The 14,043-nt window shown below is 35.5% G+C and overlaps 1 protein-coding gene across 4 annotated transcripts in view; it reads left to right on the top strand.

The window, feature by feature from the left end:
• The window catches only part of LOC129576933 (cyclic AMP response element-binding protein A), a 43,454-nt gene that overhangs the window by 12,941 nt on the left and 16,470 nt on the right, over positions 1-14,043 (top strand). The window contains exon 1 of one of the 4 annotated variants that reach the window (XM_055463091.1): positions 10,254-10,273. The exons of the other annotated variants lie outside the window; for them this stretch is intronic. The gene's annotated coding sequence lies outside the window, so the exon portion shown is untranslated. Of the gene's footprint in view, positions 1-10,253; positions 10,274-14,043 lie in introns of those variants that run through there. 4 annotated transcript variants of the gene reach the window in all.

Below are 14,043 nucleotides of genomic sequence, written 5' to 3'. Positions count from 1 at the left end.
GTTGAAATATTTGTAAATGATGAAATCGTTTGGGTTTACACTTATTTATAATGTTAAAACTGAAATTGCACTAAATAAATGCATTTGCAAAATGATCTTTCAAAAGGGTATTGTTTTTCAAAATTATTCAGTAGAGAACATCTGAATCTTTTCTAATCAACAATTATGGTGAAGAATGAATACTGAAAACGTGCCTTCATTTCGTTTTATCTACCAAATCATCAATGGATCATTTGAACAGCTTGAATAAATCTGAATCTGCGAAAGGATAATAAAATATCATGAACACGATTTATAACTCAAACCATTCCTCAACAATGTTTCTACCGAGATCATAAACGGAAGAAGCGCACGTGTGATGCGCATCATCAACCCATTTCATCTAGGTCAAACGAAGAATTTCCAAAATCGGATTGTCCGAACTGTGTCGATGCGAAAGTTAGTGGCATTCGAAAATAAACAGTAACAGAAACAACAACAACAATAAATGTCTTTCTAAATTCAAATTGTAATTCGATTGTTGTAAGATACGATCGCATTGAGCGCGAGAGCAAATGATTCATCGTGTGTGTTATGGGCGCCCATATGGGAATATTCAATTAAAACACACACACACACAACAATTGAGGGGCACTCATTTTCGTGCATTGAGAGGTACTTTTCATGTCATATTGAATTGCATTTGGTCACATGCGCATTTCAAAGTTTTCATTCGAACCGAGTTTCTCTCTCTCTTTTCCGTTTAACAGTTTAGCAATTGGTGCAATTGTACCTATTTTATTTGTCTTCCTTCCATCGGTGAAGTCGTGTGGTTGGTTTCATAACCAACATATGCACATATTTCTTCTGTATATTTTTTTTTTCGTTCAAATATTGTTTCGTTACTTCTTCATCTAATGAGCCGGTCTGCTTCACATTGACCCGCATTTTTCCATTCCAAAACGGTTTTCTTATACATTAATACACATATATATATGTTGTTGTACGCTTTCATTCAGATAATGCTAGTTTTCGGTTGTTTCAAATCATAGAGAGAGAAAAAAAAAACTGTTTTGGTTTATATTTTTGTATTCCGTTTGGTCTTATCGAATGTCATGTCAGCCTCATTTCAATGCGCTCGCACACATAGATCAAATGAAATTCATACGAAATAAAAAAAAAAGTGAAGCATGTATGGTCTGGGTTTGTATTATGAATAAGAGGAAGTGACTGATTTGCAGTATCGCTCATTCAGCAAACGAATATGATGATGTTGGCTGTGGTGCACGATGCCGAAACGATTTCTCATTTTTCACCAACACACATACACAGTGGAACAGAGGCGAAAAGAAAAGAAATCATTCACTTTTCCTTTACCAATATGTATTATTAATCGCCTGCACCCAAGATTTCCCGTCTCAAATATCTTGTTCACATGGGACTTAAATGCCGAAAAAAATACCATATTCATGTATATAATAATTGAAACTTGAAGAAGTGTGCTGCTATTCGCATCTAATCATGATACAATTTCAAATAAACGAAAAGATAGCGTCACGCTGTTAGCGTGCACTTAGCTTGTTCAAGATAGTAGACTAAATTAGATAAAGAGCCAAAAGTGTATGTGCGTCGAAAATGTGCATCCAAAAACACCAACACACTCTTGTCCATAACACAAATGGTGAAACAATGAACACCGCACACAAATCATCTATTCAAATCTCCCAGTCTCACCCATTTTGGAACACACATCGGCACAAATGTAATTATCGACGCTTCGTCCGAACAAAAAAAAACGAAATTGTGATTATGTTGTAGAAAATACTATGCTGGTTGGCTCTATCTTATCAAGACATATATACAGCAGGCGAAAAAAAAAATCGGCCTTTATCTTCACTTGATGTATTATTTCCTCCTTTATCGCTGCGACGATATAGTACTTTTTTCCATGTATTCTATGTTTATTCTTTTCCGCCAATTTGAGTGCTATGAAAGGCTCTAGATGTGACAAAGCAGTTCCAAAAAGAAACAACATCCAATCTAGAGAATTCTCTATATGAATGCAAAAAAAAAACACATTCAACAATTAATATCAAGTTCGAGACGATTTTTTTTTTCTCATTCCACACAGAATGTTTCGAGTACTTGGTCACCGAAAAAAAGTACAATGTACAATTTCAGTAAATTGTAATCATTTCCAAAGAAAGCAAAAGTATTCACACAAAAAAGGCAACAGAATAGACATAAAATGATTAAGAAATAGAAGTTTTTTTTCGTGATTTTTTGATGTGATTAGAAAAACTGGGCCGAATTTCAATGTGATTTGGAATATCTATCAATTTATAAAAACGAGAGTATCATACTCGAATCATTTGTCAAATTGTTCGAACACATTTTATCACATTTGAACATTTTATCTCATTTTTTTGTTGCTAAGTTTCATTTAGAAACAGAGAGAGGGAGAGGCAGAGGCACATATAGACAAAGAAGAAAAAAAAACAGAGCCGATTTTGACTTCCGCTTCCGTAGCCATTGTGACTTTGATTTTGTTCTAGTTTTAAGTTTGCGGAACCAGTTCCTCTCTGTCTTATTCGATTTACATAAAGGATTCTATTTTCGTGCATGTGAACGCATTTATGCAAAATAAAATTGTCTATCCATGTATATATATATATACTTATTTTTTTTATCATTTCATTGCGTTCCATATCATAATTGTGGCAACAATTTAGATCGTTTGCTGATAAAATTTCGGCTAAATACTAAGCAATTCGTTCGCAACATAGAAAGTTATTCTTTTATAGGTTTTTGCGCATTAGTTGGCAAAGACATAACATTTCGCCTCCGATTTTAACATAGAAAAGAACAGCCATACACACACAACCACACACAAGGAGGGTGTATGGGCTAGATAATGTGTGTGTGTGTGTGTGTATGTGCACATTTAACCAAACATATTTTAACATAAATTGCTGTTGACAAAATGCAGAGGCGTGAAGCGCCACAAGAGGCATCGATGCGGTAATTAAATTAGTTTGGCAAGCGTTTAACAAGAAAGAAAGAAAAATAAACCGATGACTTTTTTTTTCAAGTGGAAAATGAAATCTTACAATCTGCCAAAACAATTTTCCATGCAACTTAAGGTCAATCAATATGGACAACAGCCGTGCGCGCAACACACACACACAATATACATCGTTGCGAGTATGGATTGTTGTTGCTATTGTGTTATGGCATAGCCATAATACCCGTAATAATCGTATTTTTCTCTTCTTTCTTTTTAAAAAAGAAATGCTTCTATTTTTATCAATGATGGAAGCATTATTTTTCACTGTTGTTTTTCTTCTTCTTCTTCTTCTTCTTCCGTTGCTTCCAAAACCATTTCACAAACAGAAATACTTTGCGACAGAAAATTGATTTCAATGAAAGTCTCACCTCCTTGCTTTCATTCAAGTTGCGCTTTGATTTTTTTCCATTCGTAATCTTTATGACTGCCAATTTGATCAATTCTCTCTTCCATTTTGTATAATCGATCACATTCGACGATTCCTTTCCATACATAGATGTGATCATCCTATTCATCAGTAATAAAAAAAAAACAGGTACACATTTCGCCAAAATGTCAAACGCACTCCAACTAAACGCTCGTGTTTCTAAGATCTTGCGTCTTTCATTCGTCTCTCCATCACATTCGTCACAAATGTTCTACGCAATTCACTAAAAAAGCTGTTTTTTGCTGTTTCGCATTTTTGTCTTCACTAATTTATGTTCGTTTGCTCGTTCTATTTTTTTTTTGTTTGCGCACTGTCGGCATCTCAATTATTCGCTCAGACTTGTGAATTTGTTTCTAACAGCTCTCATGAATGCACCATAAAATCGATATGAAAGTTAAGTTAATGGCTAATTCCAACGTCGCCGCCACCGCCACCGCCACCGCCGCCACCTTCACTGCCACAAGATCACCGATCGGCGGCACAACCAATGCAGAAAAGGTAAAAGTAAAAGCCAACCTTATCGTATAGGATACACTATACGCGCGAAACATTAATCAATCCGAAGCGAAATGCATTCCAGAAGTAAAACAACAACAACGACAAAAACCCAAAGAAATTGAAACACATTTCCACAAATGCTTTCGATGAAATCATAAAATTAATATAGACGAATAGAGATTTCATTATTGCGAAAAGCAGCAACAACAAAAAAACACAACGACGCTGATGAAGATAGAAGTAGCAGCGTGGAGCGCGTTCAATATAATTAGTCAACGATATAAAATGAGCTAAAACCGAAAATTTATCGATCATCGATATATGAGCGAGATACAAGCATCAAACAAACAACATCGTTTACGATTCCGTTCATTCCGAGTGAAGTGCTGGGCTGTCGTTGTTGTTGTTGTCTTTGGTTGGATGGTTTTTTTGTTATTGTTCGGAATAAATTAAACGAAAGAAGCGATAAACTTTTGTGATTCGGTCTTTTCTTTCCACTCTTTTGGTTATTCTCTGTCTTTTCTCTGTGTGAGTCTTTTTTTTTACATGTTCATTTGCTTGGCCTCGCGCACACCATTCATTACCCGAATGAACGAAAATAACTACAACAGCTCTTTCTCACAACACACAGACACACACACACACACACACACACGGCATACACAAGCACCGCAGTGACGCTTTTGACATTCGCGAATCAAAGACACAAAAATAAGAAAACCACAAGAAAGACCACGAAAATGAAGTGAGAAACGGCGAAAGAGAGAAAGAGAGCGACGCAAAAAAAGCAACACTCGGAGGAACAAACAATCAAATTAAAAAGGTTTAATCATCTCTTGTTGCTGAGCGACGGTACCTAAGTAGGTGACATTTAACCGGTTTGGTAATGCCGGCAATATTATACAGCTATAATGGCAGAGAGAGAGAGAGAGAGAGAGAAAGCATCCATTCTCTCCTGGTTGCGTGCGTGTGTGTATGTGGAAAAGAAATGCTACAGCAGCAAAATAAATAACAAACACTGAAAATTATTATTCGCTAAATGAACCAACCGAAGAAGTAAACAATGTACGAAAATAAACCTGCACCGACTTTATTCTTACGAGCAAGTAAAAAGAGAGGCATACACACATATCATAAATAACTGGACAGAAAATATTTCCAAACATTTGTTTCCATCATTTATATATATATATGCCCCTTTCGAACAAAGCGACATCATTTATTGTTGTTTTGTTCTGGAAACGATGACACATATTCGTGTGTATGCGCAATGTGCTTTTTTATTATTTTGAATTCCATCCTCTTTCGCCTCCTTTCGTACCTCATGGTTGGTAAATTGTTGAGAAATCTAAGCGTAATGAATTCTGGAAATGTTATTTTCTCAAGAATACCTTTCCTTGCTGCCATCGCGTGAGTGTTGATAAATAAAAGTGCGAAAATCTACTGTTCATAACTTTGAATAAGATTTATGTACTCGAAAGGTCATATATCGAATGAAACTCTGATTTATTCAATTTAAGAGCTTACAGAATTCGATTGCAGAATTTTTTGAGCTTTTGGCTTTTCGCACAGCTATCATTTTTTTTCCTCTCACTCTCTTGCTCCCTCCGTCACATATTTTTCGTCTCCTTCACGCTATTCATTAAAATGGTTAATTTGCATTGTGGCATTAAGTTCGTTCGCAGCAAATGTCATTGGGTGATACATATGCAGATCACATTGAGAAAATGTTATGGTCTGGTATGGGGTGTAGATAAGTTGTATCCGTGTAGCGCATAGCCGGCACTGGTTCGATCATTATGACGATGATGATGACGACAATCATTCGAACAGCAATTGATTTGCATAAATTATTTTTGGTGGTCATTCGAGCACTGAATTTGATGCTTGCATTTTGTCAAATCACTCTCTCTCGCATCACATTACGGAACTGAAAATAGAAACCGGCTCTGGGACAATGAAAAAAATTTGATATATCTTGTTCATTTTCAAAATTTGTTTCTAGAGAAAATAGACAAATTTTATTGTTTTTTTTTTCTTTCTATTTTTTGTGTTCGCTATCATTTCAAAAGCCAAGTGTCACAGTTAATAATTTCGAAATATGATGAACACTACGATTCTAAAGTCTAAGCGTGCACTGCTGCCGCCATATTCCCACAGCAATAAAAAGCAAAATCGTGTTTTACTTTCATTTTTTCTATTGAGTCACTGAGTGACTCGGTGAATATGCAACTCGATGTGTGTGTGTGTGTGTTGCTTTTTTGTCATTTCGGTGGAATTGCCAATTATAGATTTCCTAACAGCGCTATGCAGCGTAATGATTTTGATAGTACACATTAGTGATGACAGAATCAACGAAAGAAAAATGACTGAAGAAGCAGCAGCAGCAGCAACGGTGGCAGCAATGGCACAAAAAAGCGGATGCTTGTGAACATTGAACGTCAATTGAATATTACCCATACTAGATGGAATGTTTTTTTTCTCATTCAGCTCAAGTATTGAATAATGATCGAATAGAGATTTCGTGTGGGAGTTGAGTGTTGATTTCTAGTACGGTATTAATATACTATATATATATATATATATATATTCTAATGTGCGTCACATAATATGTATATCGCATGGAGTGTTTGTTGGGCGCGCGAAGTAATACTAAGAGTAATACGCTCATTTTGGCTCCTTGTAGACTACTTCATTATGCACTCCGATTTCGTGAATAGTAGAAAAACGCCGCATTCACACCATTCAAAATGGGATCAAAAAGACAGAAATAAATGTAGTATAATCAGCTCACTCTCTCTCTCTCTCTCTCTCTCCACCGCTTGCTCTTACTTTAGCCAACACAATAACGTTCAATATATACATTATCAAAAGCATTCTATTGATGTCAACTTCAATTAGACATTCGGCCCACTGGCATATCGTCCCTGACGTCGTCGAATGCACATCACTTTTATTATGGGTGACGAACGATTGTGCACACATTTTGACGGCATGAACTTGGAAACAGACACGAATTCTTGCTCTCTATCTCTCCCATCCTCTCCCGTAAAACCCTACGCAGCAAAACGGCTGTTTTTTTTTTCTCTTTCGTTCGGTTTGTAGTACCAATAGATTGAAGTCTTCATTCGCAAATTAATTATGAAAACGTTTCGTTTCAAAAAACACACAAAAAAAAATATTTTCCATGTGCAAAATGCGAGAACGTTGAATGGGAGGGAAAAAAATGTGTTGACTCAATTTTGTTGTTGCTGCTGTCATACATATGTATCGCTTCCAGTGATGTATGTCTAGTAATTATATTTGCGGTCGGAGTGAATGTTATATAATAATTTTGCAATAAACTTTTTTTTTCTCTGCCTCTTCAAAAACAAAAATATCGCATTTGGTGGAAACGAGAAAAACACATATACACCAAACTGTCACATAAATCGCACATACACTTATCGTTCTATCTCTATCGATGTAACATTCCCTTAATTTTCTCTCGTCACACATCGCAAAGCAAATGTGTGCACTATTTGTGCTTGCTCGCCTTCTACCTTTCTCTAACTCACTCGCTCAACGCGCATTTCGATTGTCTATTCGATGACCACGTGTTTTATGCCGACCAGTTCAGTGTTTTTATCTAATCACGATTCATTCGATCATTTTTTTGTTGTTGTTGTTGTTGTTTAATTTCATGTTGTTTTCTTCTTCTTTAGATAGATTCATTTAGAAGAGTGAGTGAGAAAAAAAATGCTTCTCTCATGTTTTTTTTTTGTTCGCGATAAGTTATAGGCGATGAAATCAAATCAACTTTTGGAATTATAATTTTTCAGTTGTTTCATATACTTTTTTGTTTGTTTGTTTTGTTCGCGCTAATTCGTTAAAATTTTATTTTTATACGCTTGCAACCAAGAGCCGGCGTAATTTCCGATGCAATTTTGTATGTGATGTATGCAAACATAATGCAAACAGTGAGCCTTATTGATCGATTCAAGGAAACTGTGGTGTGTATGTAAATATGAACAGCGCTTAAAATCGATGAACGAGAATGAGACAGATGAACAAAAATAAAACACGGTGTGGCAGTTTGGGTTTTTTTTCGCTCGTCTCTCTCTCTCTCTCTCTCTCTTTCTCTCTCTCTCTCTCTCTCTCTCTCTCTCTCTCTCTCTCTCTCTCTCTCTCTCTCTTGCAAGCGCATTTGTTTGCATGTTCTAACAACAAAATGCTAAGGTCTTCCAAATGCTACTATTTTTACATTAATTTATTTTTTTGCTGTTGTCATTTGTAAAATATAGAATAGTGTATGTACTGTACTGTACTGTATGATTTATTGCAATATCATGATGTTTTTTCTTTGCACGACCTATTAAGCGCGTGCATCGTGCGCATTCATTAAATTTTCGCTTGAAACTCAATACAATTGATGGAAATTCCGTGAAATGGAAATGGAATAATCACATGTGCGAACCAGCCAGAGAAGAAGTAAAAAATCGCACACACACACACACACACACATATTTGCATTAAAACAGTGTGTGATCATGTGCATTTGCTACCACATTTGTGTGCCTTGCATCATCACACCTCGCTCTTGATGTCGCTGATTTGACTGGAACAAATGTGTTTCGCATGCGAATCGTACCGTTTTTCACGACAGAAGCCAAATGCATCGCGCATACTTTAGACAGTGAGTGAAAAAGAAAAAGGACGGTAGAGAGGAAGGGAGAGAGAGAGAGAGAAATGGTTGGCCCGAGCTAAAAAAAAGAAGAAAATACGCGAATGCAATCGCGCAAATATTCTGCGACGACAACAACAATGCGAGAAAAAAAAATGCCATGGATCACTATCAAAGGGTACATATTCATTAATAGGGTTTATTTCTTTCGGCCTGCAAATGTATATGCATAGATCTTGAGTTTTTTTTTGTTTCGGTATTGTGTCGATTTCATTATGAGGCACTCAATTTCCAAGCACGTTCAATTATGAAATCGGCTATGGCCCAATTGTGTGTGTGTGTGTGTGTGTTTTTTTTTTTCGCCACTGTATGCGGTAGGAAGAATACCGTTTCGTTTTAGGCAACGATAAGTGCAGTTCAGTTCAGCTGAAACCACTTCAGCTTCGAACACAATCGTTATTTTCTTTTCTTGCTTCAATGATGAATTAAAACAGACCATGCATACATTCAATATCATATCTTCCTGCATTGTTTCAATTGATCTTTTCTTCTCGCATTTTGGTTCGTTTCTTATTGATGCGCGCATACTTAAAAGAAAGAGGAAAAACACTTAATGCAACAATATTGAGACGCATGACTACCTGTTACCGCTCAACGAGTACACATATCAGAACGCACGCAAACTCTGTTCTTCATCTCTATCTCTCTCTCTCTCCCTATTCACTTTGGCAAAATTAAGAAATGTTGGCTGAGTTTTTTTTTTATAGCAGCCCGTTTCGAAATGGTCACTGCTCGGTATTTGTGTTTGAGTGAGTGAGTTTTTTTTTTGCTCTCTTCACTTGTTCAATATTTTTAAATGGCTGGCCAGCTAATTTCTAGCACAGAATATTTATATAGGGCCGAAAAAAGAAATAATAAGGTAAAAACACAAAACAGCTTTTGTATCACAATGCAATATCAATACCGTACCAAATAAACAGGCGCTGGTGTGCGCGCGCGCGTATCCGTCCGTAATAATTAAAATGATAGAGAGAGAAAAGGTTTTGTTGTTTTTTTTTTTTTATCTACAACAACAACTACAAAATTAACTATGTAGAATGGATTGCGAAAGAATTCAAGCAACGAATAAACGCTTATCGGGGATGCCATGAAATAATGTAAAACGCCGGCTTGGTTGTGCGGCGCACGTTGCACATTTTACCGTTGCAAATCCGCATGAAATGCATGTATAGATTTTGCAATCTATAATGTAGCCACACGACACACACACACACAACTATAAAATAGAATCTAATTGGTGTTCCAATAGTTCTAAATGGAATATGATTGATACGTCCGCAGAAAAATCAACCAATTACTCGTTTATGATACATGTTATGATATGATATCATATATAATATATAATATTTGGTTTTCCTTCCAAATTTTCATCCGGATCTTCTTTTGCTTTTTCATTCCACACTTATTGTTTTCTCTTTTCCCATTTGACTAATGTTGTGATTTTTGATTGTTTCATTTCAGGTAAGTTATGGGCGCTTGGCTTCTTCAGATGATTTGACCAAGTTTTTATTGTTTTCGGACGATATAACTTGACTTGAAATGGCCAAACGAAAAGGAAAAACGAACGAACAAAAATTTGGTAACATTTTTATAGTTCTACAATGGCTAATTAAAAACCATTTCGAATGCGAGAAAATGTGAAATGTTTTTTTTTCCTAATTCTAATTAATATTTGTTTTTTATTTCTTCTATTCGTTTGAGAGACGTCTTGAGTATGTGTGTGCACTGGCGAATACAGACTTTTCGACGGTATTATTCGGCATTATTCATTTACTGCTTGCGCATACAAAGCACTCGGTCTTCGAAGAGAAGAGAGAGAAAAAAATCATTTGTTGAATTCGCTTTCCAACATTCACACATTATTCTGGTTTTAGATTTCAAGTTTCTCATTCAATTGATAAATTAAGCAAGATTTTAAGCACATTTTCGCCTAAACTTTTGTTTGTTGTTTTGTTTTGTTTTTTTTTGACAAAAAGAAGTCATCACAGCCTAAACAGAAAAAAAATCTAAATGAGTCAAAATAAATTTGAATAAGTATTCAAGTGACAGTGAAATGCATACAAATCAAGGTGATAATCAAGAGAGAGAAAAGAAGCGTATGCGATACGATTCATGAAAATCAATGGTTGAAAAGTACTTTACGATCTGTTTAGCTCCCATTTATGTTCTATAGCTGGTTTCGTTGGTTTCGTTTATGACATGGATCGGGCACGCATATCAATTCAATCGATTTGGCTCTGTTCGTTTGTTTTTTTTTATCTTTTCGTTCGATTTCTTGCTTCAAATACTTTGTTTCTGAAACACACCGAGATAAAATGTTGTGACATTTTTGTTTCTATTTAAATTTGCAAACTATTAATCCGATTGCTATTATTTCAAATCGATTCGAATTCAAGCGCATTTTTTTTCAGTGTGATATGAACGTGTTTGTTCGTCATTCTCTCGGTGAACACAAACGGGAACCATTCTTATGACTCCGTGTGCTTTCAATGGAATTGCATAAGCGGCGTTGTTGCTCATGTGAAGAGAGAAAAAATAAAATAAAAAAGAAACAGGGTTACGCAACGTATCATTGGAAATATGCGTACAGGGCACGCACTGCAAATCTCTCTCTCTCTCACACATACATTATTGCCAGCATTCTCCCTCTCTCCATGTAAATGTCACTTATTATCTCTCTTTTTCTTCCACTAGTTCGTTCATTCGCTACGAACGGATCAAACTGCAGCAGCAAAAAAGAAGTGAAACTATTGTTTTGCACTGTGCTTATCAGTTAAATGCAAAGAGGTAACAAACAGCAAAAACAATAACTTGACAGCAAAAATAGAAAATTTATATGCATAAAAAAAAGAAGAAGAAACATTTTTGGCTTCCCATGAACGCAAACACACTCACTCACTCACACAGGCTGCGGAAAATGCTAATAAAATGATGGTTTTAGTTTTCGGTTTGCTCTGCCATTTCAATTGTATGCAATTTTTCATTTGTGTTTCAACTCTTTTTTTCACTCTCCATCTCTTTTCTGCTACTTTACCGATTATTATCAAGCAGCCATAGGTTGCTCTGCTTATGATTGCCGCCAAACATTAAATGCACACATATTTCTTACCGAATACCGTTCGAAAACGACTTATTTTTTTCTTGCCAGCAAAACGCGCGCCAAAGTCAGCAGAGAAAAAGACTTGACTTGTGCAAAATATGCATAACAATTTTTTTTTAAAGCTTAATCTAGGTGAACATTAATATATACTGGCAGATATGATTCCTATTCACAACGCTCACTTTTATCAATAGCACACTCACTTTTACCAAAGTGTTGTACACTGTACGGCCGACATTTCTCTCTCACTTTGTAATCAAGAGTTTTATGATTCATGCGCTGCTTATTAGTCACTGCAAACACTTCAACATGTTTAATCAAAGTAACAATGAAAAGGAAGTGTATCAATAGAAAATCAAGCAGCAATAGAAATTCAACTCGGCCCTTTTTACGTATGAAAATGGGAAGAAAAAAAATATGTTTTGCATCAGAATTATTCATAGTTCATGAATTACTGCGAAATTTGCGCCGGGTAATCATTGACAAGGAATGTCAATTATTTTGAGATACTGACCCGCAAAAAAAAAAAATGGAATATGACTAACAGTCGGAAAATTGGTATAAGGCTAGAATAAAAAGGATTTACAGCTAATCAGTCGAATGATTCATACATGGAGTTTTAATCTCTAGACACTTCATGCTCAATCAATGCGACAATGGAAAAGGAAATGTATGAAATTATCAGAATTACAAACACTCAAAGAAACAGAATTTCAATTCGAGTGGATGTTTCATTCAAATGGAAATCGCTTCGTCAGAATTTTTATCACTTAAAAAAACATATTGCTGTCGATCTTTTCCCCGTAAATCGTCAAACACGTGGAACATCTCGAAATCAATAATACCAACCAGTTTCCACAGAAAAATTAAATTCAAATGCAAACTAGAACATCAATATCAACAACAAAAAAAATGCACAGAACAAAGTCAAAGAAATGAATTTTAATGCGAGTTTTTTCTGAATGATTTGATAAGAATATTTTCTTGGGCAATTGATAACATTTTTATTACGCAAAAAAGCAACAGAGAAAAAATTATTATACTATTTTTAGTAGTAGTATGATTCTAGACAGAAAAAAAAACGAAAACCATTTTTGGTTCGTGAAATATCATTTAAATTTATTTTGCAACATACTTTCAACGGAGTTTGTTAGTTTCATTTTCAGAACAAAGAATAATCTAATGAGTTCGGCAATAGTAACAAAATTACACAACACCGTTGGGCGCCAGAAATATTTTCGCGCGCGTATTTCATCAGAAAGGTGTTTTTTTTTTCATTGTCAACCATCATGGAATGAGAGCAGGAGAGCGAAAGAGACTAGAACGATAGAGTAAAAAAGAAACACAGTGAGCCTAAATATTGTTTGATTATCGAGTGTTCGTGCTTCATCAGTTGAAATGATAAAAAAAAAGTTTCGGTGATATATATCAGCAAATTTCATGTACAAGAAAAATGTGTATTCAGTATCAAGGTCAACGGAATAAATAGAGACAATACGTATATAATGTTTACATTGTACATCATTGCGCGTTAACAATATGGTGCGCAACTTGTTGAAAGATATGAAGACACACAGAGAGAGAAAGAGACACGCACACAAGTGCGTATACGCATGGTCAATCTAAATTGACATTGAAAATAAATAAATAACCATCGATAATTCCTAAGTCGTTTCAATGTCAAAAAGGAATTTCCAAATATTGATCAATAGAAAATTCGGAGGGAGAAAGAATATGAATGAGAAAATCAAAAACCCTATCCAAATTTGGTCATTATTCTTTTCCACGGTTCTAAACATCAAATCGATTCCGAATCGAAATGAATGGGATTTTGGGTGCGACGACCGCTTACTTCTCCTCATAAATATCAGAATTTTATATTCATCTGAATTCCACTTGGCTTGACATAGCTCACTCGCTCTCTCTCGATCTCTTCCTTTCTCTCTCGCCATGGTATGTAGTTTGCTGCGTTGTTATCACTTGTCTTCTCCGTCTTCTGGTTACTGTTGCTGTTTTTGTTTTTGTTGTTGTTATTATTATGATTTCATCTTGGGCACAATCGAATGAAGAACAACCAAAGGGAAAAAAGAGTATGCGTAACTTATGCGATCGCGTGTGAATGACTGAAGTTCGTGGATATGGCAAGCGATCATACGTATCTCGATGTGCCGCCAGTGATTAGGCGAAGCCAGAATAAGACGACAACGATGTCAACAACGAAGAAAATACAATAATAATGAAAAATAGAA

Source organism: Sitodiplosis mosellana, unplaced genomic scaffold (assembly GCF_009176505.1).
Source record: "Sitodiplosis mosellana isolate CC-2019 unplaced genomic scaffold, AAFC_SMos_1.0 Smas_scaffold_6191, whole genome shotgun sequence".
In the NCBI taxonomy this organism is placed as follows: domain Eukaryota; kingdom Metazoa; phylum Arthropoda; class Insecta; order Diptera; family Cecidomyiidae; genus Sitodiplosis; species Sitodiplosis mosellana.
This window is presented reverse-complemented; position numbering and strand designations above follow the sequence as displayed.